The sequence below is a fragment of the Mytilus trossulus genome, chromosome 11, assembly GCF_036588685.1.
Source record: "Mytilus trossulus isolate FHL-02 chromosome 11, PNRI_Mtr1.1.1.hap1, whole genome shotgun sequence".
In the NCBI taxonomy this organism is placed as follows: Eukaryota; Metazoa; Mollusca; class Bivalvia; order Mytilida; family Mytilidae; genus Mytilus; species Mytilus trossulus.
The window spans coordinates 13,775,915-13,785,126 of record NC_086383.1 but is presented as its reverse complement, the minus strand read 5'-3'; positions in this window follow the sequence as shown (position 1 = coordinate 13,785,126).

Below are 9,212 nucleotides of genomic sequence, written 5' to 3'. Positions count from 1 at the left end.
ACCTGAGGCAGGCGCAAAATTGCGGCGGGGTTAAACATGTTTTTTGAGATCTCAACCCTCCCCTATAGCTCTAGCAAATGTAGAAAAAACACAAACATCAATACGCACAGTAAAACGCACTTTTCAAGAAGTTCGAGTTCTATGTCAGAAGAGCAAACAAAAGAAAACAATCACTAGCAGTTACTGTCATGCAAGATCAAGACCTCAATTAAACTAATTGAAAGATATGAATATCAAGCACATCATCCCTGTTGTATTAATTGCTAATTTGTTATCGTCCTGAGTATGCATGAAATATTTTTCACTGGCAACCAACAATCGATCATTTAAAATAAGTCGTTTACGTACAATTTACCCAGAAACTTAGGTTTCAACTCCCTCGCATAAAACATGTTTTTTTTTTACAAGACTTGTGACGCCATCCGATTCAAAACAACATTCCTGTCAAATTAAAATGACTAAATCCACGTTTTAATAAAGATTAGACCGTTGGTTGCTCGTTTGAATTGTGTTATACTAGTAATTTTGGTGCCCTTTCTAACTCGCTGTTCGGTGTGAGCCAAGACTCCGTGTTTAAGGCCGTACCTTGACCTATAATGAGTTACATGTACTTTTATAAACTGAAACTTGGATGTAGAGATGTCTCATTGGCACTCATACCACATCTTTATATATTTATTTGAATGGTTTTATACTAGTCATTTTGGTGGCCTTTTATAACTTGTTGTTCGGTGTGAGCCAAGGCTCCGTCTTGAAGACCGTACGTTTAAACGTACAAATAGGGACTTGGATGGAGAGTTGTCTCAGTGGCTTTCATACCACATATTGGTTTATCTGTTGGTATTGAAAGGATTTAAATGGCACAGGGATGCCTTAGAAGAATATGATTAAGATTTGAGAATATGATATGAAAGATATGAACCATATGAGGATATGGGATGATTACCGTTTCGACAACTAGACATGCATCGTGCATTTTTTTCCCTTTGCGCCATTCAAATGTTCTGTCACATGTACAGTAATAACAATGTTGAAATACTCTTAAGTCTGAGTCTTAACTCTTACTCCATAATGCCGCATACTTAGTGCTGAAGCAGCAAATAGCAATTTAGCAGTCTGTTTGCTCCGGTCGGGGTTCGAACCCACAATTTCCCGTACTGGAGGCGAGCACGCTGTCACGAGACTACTGAGGCGTTTAAAAGTTTTAATTGGACTTTGAACTAGCTGCAAATGCTAAGTAATTGTCTTAAATTTTTTCTAACTTTATTTTTGTGTCTATCTGATTAGAACATATTTTTTCAATTGAACTTCACCATTTGCTCTTACGTTGTGCTTTTATCCCGCTGTCCAATGGAAGGCAAAGGATTAAGCGTTTATCAAAAATATTTAGGGGTCTCATATGGGGTTCTGATCCCAGATCCCGCTTATTGTTTTGATAGATTCCCGTATCCTGCTTACACTATGTACGTTAGCAATTCTCATTTTTTGGTAATTTCCCGTGTCCCACTCGACTTCATGTCCCGTTTTCACGGAACAATAACTTGACTTTTACGTGTCACGCTTACATAAAATCAGCAATCCCGCGTCACGCTTAGTCATAGACCTCCGTTAAACAACAGGAAAACATGGAAAGTGCAATATGATGCTTTATTAAATCCTTTGAAATAATACCAGTTAGCAATAATTAATATTGCGTATATACATGTAAATGTACTAGGTATATTTAAGGTTCATTATATATATAAATGTCACTCTCTATATATTTGATAACTTCCTTACCATATATAATACTTATATTAGCGTTATATTTAAAACTGTTAAATACTGTTGAAGATACTTAGGGGTTATGAATTGACACATGGAGTAAGGGAGATAATACAGATTTATACATGTGACAATCAATACAATACATTGTCGCAACTTCTTTTCTCCTTTAAATTCTCGTTCTCTCTCTCCCTCTCTTTACAATTGTCAACTAATAATCTCTGTTATTGTAAGACCATGAATGAAAATAAATGTTATCAATATGCTAACTAAACTAAACACATAACTATCAATAAGAAACAAAATAATTCTGACATTTTTTTCCTCCTTTAAAGTCTATATCTTTATCGAATGCATATTATTATATAAGTAGTTAAGCAAAAAACACTGTGCATTTACATTGTTATAAACATAAAATGAGCAGTAAATGAAATACGACGTAAAGTAACTATCTCTAAGATAACAATTAACGCAAGGTGACGAGTGAGCATTAAACTTAAAAGGAAATGAAATCTTTAAACCGCGCTGGCGTTTTCAATTCGGAGCGCTTACGGAGAACGCGCTTATTATCTTGTTCAATGCTCGAGTTACTAAGTGTCAAGCCATGTTCGAGACTATTATCATGTTGCGAGTCGGCTCGTCCAGATTTTCAATATCGTCGATATTTTCGCAAATAAGAATAGACGGGGGCTCCGCGCGATCTGGTGGTAGGTCACGGATAGGCACGGGAAGGCTAATGGTCATCTAAACAGATTACTATTGTACACATTCTGAGAATATCTTTAATTTTGCTGGACACTTATAGTGTTTAAAACTTTATAACATTCCGAAAGTTTTACTTTGAAGGACGAGGCGCGGAGTTGATTGCCTGATTTTTTTTTTGATGAAACACCATTCGCAATCACGCGCTACAACAAGGTACCGATCTCGCGATTGGGTCTTTGACCTGTCGCTATAAAGGTAAACCAAACCCCCTATAGTAATGTCAGGGGTCGGACGACCGAGTCGAATGCATTTAGAATTTTTGCTAAATCCGTGATTTTTATTTCGAGCCTCGAGCTGTGCACGAATAAGGTTCATGTCAGAAATTAGCAATTGTTCATGAGTAAACTGACTTCTTTGAGTCCATAGTCCGCGGGTGGACAATCCACGCTGGCGAAGCCTAGAATTAAGTCTCGTAGTAGCATATTGTATTTTCAGATAGAGAAGAATGATCGCATTCCTCACGAAGTAACTTGTCTTCGAGATCAGCGATGGCTTTATCGGCAACTGGATTTTTGTTCCGATTTTTAACACGGCCAATTTCAATTGATATGTTGAGTTGCTTTAAGTATGAATCGTCACATAAAGGGCGAAAACCCGGGGCTGGGTCAACTCGAACGACAACACTGTGACCGTTTAAAGGCTTTAAAGGTATTAATAAGTGTATTATTCCATCTCGCAAGCTACTCAGTTTTTCGTCTTTGATAAAGCATACATGTACTAGTGTACGACTTTACAGTTTCTCTGACGACCAGTATGAGTTGACGGTTGCGCTTAAGAACGTCGGCCACGTAAGATAAGTCAACCAAGTCCGGTGGGTCTTCGGAAGACTGCTCGACGAGGCTCTTCTGGAACCGTTTTAAAGACGCACATGTGTGACAGGAGTCACTAGCCTGGTCGGCCGCCTTTGGCATATCTAAAGCGTAAAAGTGACTCTTTAAGACGAGGTTTAATTTGTGTTTTTACGGATGGTCCACCTTTTAAATATGTAGAGCGGTGACGAGTCCTTCAGGAACGCTACGTGGAACAATGATCAATTCGTTGGGTAGAGCAAGAGGATCACATCGCCGAACAACTAACAAACCGTCATTGCCGATTGATGCAACATTCAGGTAACGTTTGACGTCTTTGATGTTTGTCAGTTCTGGAGGGCCGGGTGCCTTGTTTTAAATGAGCGTGAGTGCGTCTAAGATCAGGGCATTCTGATTGAATATTAATCCTAGCTTGCAGTTTTGACTGAATAATAAAGGGACTGAAATATATTTCCACTGTGCGATCGTACGGAGTGTGGAATCTACGTCGGGCATAAGAGAGGGTTGCGGCTTACTTTATCTGCCAACATCGACAAATGCTGTTAAAAGTCGGAAACCTCCGGAAGCTTTTTTGACAAGAAATGAATGGTTAATATACTCGACTGAAATTCCGACGTCTTTGGGTTTACGGAACACTCCTTTACATTCCAATTCGTCAAATTTTTTTTGGAGTTCTACCAAATTATTTTTTGAATACTGTGGCATTTTACATTTCCTTTGGGGAGACTGGACAGGACCCATATTAACAGATGCTTCAAAAGGACCTATTTCCCCATTATAACCTTCAAAGTTAGGACTAAAAAGTTCACTGAACTTTCGCAGAAGTTCATTAAACTGGGTTTGGAGATCTGGACTAAGTAAATTATCTGGGTCTACAGAGATTTATTTGAAAAATTGGGAAGTATGTGTTGAGTCTATGTAGTTTGTTGTTTTTATGTCACGGATATTGTCCGGAGCATCTGGTGCGTTGCCTATGGTAGTCGTAAGTCGTACTCGACAGAAATGTTCATTTCGTTGTATGAACTGCATGCGGTACTGATGTGCTATTCACGATGCGTATTTAGCCTGCGACGGACTGACAATTGTGGGACTGGGCCAATCTAACGTAGGAGAAGCGTCAGTGTGAGGCTCGATCGCGAGAATGCAATCCGATTCTTTTTCCGATTGGATGTCAAATTCGCCGTAACAACCTGGCTATTGAACTTGCTGATTGAGCCCGGATAAGAAAGGCCTGTGTTCTACGTACGCGAGTATTACTAGAGTTAAGTTCCTCGTTTGTGCTACCATACATAACAGTTACCTTAACGTATTACGATTTTATGTTTGCTAGGGAAAATTGCGATGTCGTTCGATGACATGAAAGGGATACCGGCGAGTATATCAACGTCCAAGTCGTTCACTACTAGGTCCTCTAACTGTAACTCGATTCCGTCTTTCGAAAGTGTGAAATGAAATTCACCGACTATATTCAACGGGGAAACACCGTCAGCTTGTGAAGCGGAATGGTTGCTTTTCTTGATTGTTACGCCGATGTAATCCGTGGAAGAAGCTTTTATCATACTCACCTCAGCACCCGTATCTAGTGTAAGCTCAAGCGGGAAATGTTTATAAAATACCTTAAAGTAAGGAGACTGTTTAGTGCTAACCCGAATTAAAGCAGAAGATACAACTCTAAGCTTACTAGGACCTACATTATCATTTAAAAATGAGACTTGTTCATGATAAACATTGTCCTCAGACTCACTATCGCCTACTTCTGTACAATAAGATTGCCTTACTCTGGACATATATTGTTTGTCTTCATCAGGTAAATATTTACAAGAACTTAAACAATGTTTGGACGGACGACATGCTTGCTTACATAAAAAACAACACTTTATTTGACGACAAGTTCTTATACTACCTGTCTTTTTTGCACTTCTGTCAAAATGTTTGTCTTTTATTGACGCCCGTAAAACCTTGACATCAGTGGCTGAATGAATTTCGTCAAGTAAACTATCAAGTGCCTGTAAAATATCAGGTTTCAAAGAAGCTAAAGTTTTTGACCGTAACTCAGTTCCATATCGCTGCTTCACTGGGTTGGGCAAGTCACGATTAATAAGGCTTAACCAAGTTAGTACAATCAGGTTTTCCAAAGAAGGTGATAGTTCTTCGTCGGCTTCAGGTACATTTGTACTTCTCTGAGGTGATGAATATTGACACCGTCACGAAGCATATTGTCTTCAATAAAACTAGCCAATCGATGAAATAAGTCCTCAGGATGCTCATCTGGTTCCCAAAAGATGCTATTAAAATCAAGAAAGTGTCCACCAGTAGACTGGAATCCGAAGTGTAGACGAATTGACTGCCAAATAGATTAATGGATGTCGAATTTTTAATTATAGTGTTTCTTGATATTTGCCCAAGCATAAGGTCCAAATGTGTGAACTTTTTGGGCTGCTGTTTGTCGGTTAGCTTCGGCAACTGCCTCGCAATCGTCAGCAATGCCACGTAAAGGATTGGTGTTATTTTTTTTTTTAGCCATGTAGATCCATCTTTAAGGAACGCTGCGAAGTTTTGATCAAGGGACAAGATATATTGTAAGTTTTTCTCCATGCTTCAAATGATGTTATTGTTTCAACTTTTGAGAGTGACCATTGTTTTGGAGCACGTGTGCCTGCCATTTTGCAAAGATCAGTTAAGTCCAACAATTGAAAATGTTGTGTTAGTCAGAATAAATGACAAATTTTCCTGCTCACCTTTTACTTTTAGAGTGGAATAATGTTCAAACTGTTGAGTTATTTGAGATGTGGGTTTCTTAAACCGCTGCCGCCACGCCAGTAAGCAGAGAAAACATAACACAAGTGATCGTTAGAAAGGCACATTTAATAATGATCGTGAGGCGGTAAACAGTAAAGGGAAATAACCCATCAATCATACATGTATAATCATGACACATGGAGTAAGGGAGATAATACAGATTAATACATGCGACAATCAATACAATACATTGGCGTAGAGTGTGTAGGTTTTTATACAAAACGTGTGTCGCCATCCGTTTCAAAACAACTTGCATAATGTAAATAAACAATACTAAAATCCATGTAATTGGTATCGGAATCTTCTTACTTTTTTGCGTCATTCAAATGTTCTGTCATGGTAATTATAATGTTGAAGGTTACAATGTACCAAATAAAATAACATGGGCGCAGCCATTTTATGAAGGGAACATGACATAGAGATAAAAATAGATGGCTCTCTGTGATTGGTTGTTATATCTTTTATATATTTTTCTTCTGGAAAGCATTATAAATGAAGTTTCATGCAAGCACAAATGTGTCCTTAAATGTATAGTATGAAGGGCCGAATATTTTTTTTATGTCGCTCAAAATTAGGGAAAAGTTTCTACGAAATCGTCAGGTATCGTGAAAAAACCCAAAATTCACCAAGAAAAGCCATGGGACCATATATATTTGAGTGCGGTAAAATCACAAATAGATATCGAGCTTCAATCAGACAAAAACAGATTTTCCATAATCAGTTTATTGACAACGCCTTTTAAGGAGATAATTGCTAAAAATAGCATTGCCGGCAACGGGGCCACCATTTAGTACTTTATATCCTGAAATGTTCTTCAATTGTTTTTGTCTTTTCTTTTTAACCAATGGCGTTGTCAATTTAGTTTCGATCTATGAGTTTGAATGTCCCTGTAGTATCTTTCGCCCCTCCTTAAATGCAAATTTAGGACGAGAACATGTTAGAGAAAGATGTAAATGAACCTTGCTTTGTATAATAGACCGACACCATGAACCAGCTTTGTTCTGTTGTGTTGTTATACCACTACCCAAGTCGTTTGTTTATGTGTTACATGTTTGTGTATGTGTCACATATTTGTTTTTCACTCACTTTTATTCATAAATAAGGTCGTTAGTTTTCTCGTTTGAATTGTTTTACATTGTCTTATCGGGGGTTTTTATAGCTGACTATGCGGTATGGGCTTTGCTCATTGTTGAAGGCCGTACAGTGACCTATAGTTGTTAAGAGCAATTCTCTGTAATCACCAAAATATTTTGGCACGCACTAAAATATATTTGTTTTAAACTTTATTAGTTCAATAGAGCCACATGAGCTTAGTAAAAAATATTACTACACTAAGCCTCTTATGTTTACCGTTTCCATGGTAACAGGACTTAAAGTGGCAAAAAAGGGGGAAAATGAGGTGTTTACAAATTATGATCAATTGTGACCTATAAAATGAAAATAATATAAATATTCAGACATTTATCACTTTTATTAGTTAAAATAAAACAAATGAAAATTGTATTCAGCAGTAAACTTTCTTTAAAAAAAAATCTATTTAGCCTAAATAGGGGAAAAAGTGCAATAAAAGGGGGATTTTAGAGCCTATTTTGATCAGTTGTTGTAAAAAAATGCAGCCATTTCTTATATTGTTGATTATAAGAATAGAGAGAATGAATTCAGGTTAAACAAGAAATGAAAAAAAATCAGTGGGCAAATTGACTGTGTTGAAATAAATTAACCCTGAAAAGTCGAGTTGTCCTGTATTTACCTAATCAAATTACCTCCCTTTGCGGAGTTCTCTTGTAGAGAAACACATTAAAAACAGGAGGGAAAATGTAAACAAATGCAGACACCAAGGTTATTTTACGATTTTTTTTCATGTTTTATATTCAAGCATAATGGGAAATGGATAAATTTTTCCCGGTGATGCTAGCTTACACGTTTATATATGGTTAAGTTGGTATGATGTGCTCATATTATGAAAATATTGTCTGAATAATGGAACTATGTCTGCAAGTGTATAGAAAAACTTTGCTTGCCGTAACTAGCTGGTTTAGCGTATTTATTCATACATGTAAAATCTGTAACCTCCGATTTATAAAATGAGTGGCATAAAAGATTTCCTACGCAATTGTGACAAGTGCAGTGAAGACAGGTATTTTTGAAACCGTTTTCATTTGAAAGAGACATGTATAATTTTGTGTCAGAATTTTCTTTACTTGAATCTGACATCCCTTTCCATTGTACACCACAACTGAGGACCTGTGACATCCATAGAAATGTTATCATCCAAACAACTTACAAGAAATATAGATGGAAAAATTGTGGTGTGCCTTCAGTATAAATGCTACAAAAGCTGGGGATCGACATGTTGCTCCCAATCTGTTTCAAAGACTTGTTGCAAACAGGCAAAGACCATGAAGACACAGACCTTTTCATTCCTATTGGGACAAGTAAGTAGATAAAATTTTCCTAATAATTTGTTTCTGTAAAATAGATACAGTGATCATAATTGCACTTATAAGACCAAAAAGTAAACAAATGCAGCTGTCAGGTACCCCTCCAAAAATTAAAAAAACCACAGAAAACACAAAAACAACAACAAACCTTACAGTTTTTTAATTATCTACCATTTGCCTTTAATATCATGAATGTGAACTTCTTTAATATACCCCCTTTTAAACTATTAAACATAATATAACATGAATAATGTGAAGTTTTTTTAAACTTGTTTTTGAAAGAGAAAAAAAAATAACATAAAATGCTGTTTCATGTCTCCTTACCATATTTGTAAGGTTTTGTACATGATAATCACATCATTTCATGCAAGTCCTTATGAAATAAAAAAATGTTGCGGCAAGAATTCTGCAAAATTGTGACTTTAAAGCCGCAAACTGATGAGGGTTGTCAGAACATTGATGCCGCTACTGACATCATTCTGGCTTCATTGACAAAAAGCGCCGCAATGTTGCCATAAAGCAAACATATCATTTTCTCATTTCGCATTCTAAATATACTAAAATGATGCCAGAATAAGTCCTTGATGTCACCAGATGTTGCTTGAGCAATTATGATTTGAGTGAGGAATTGGGT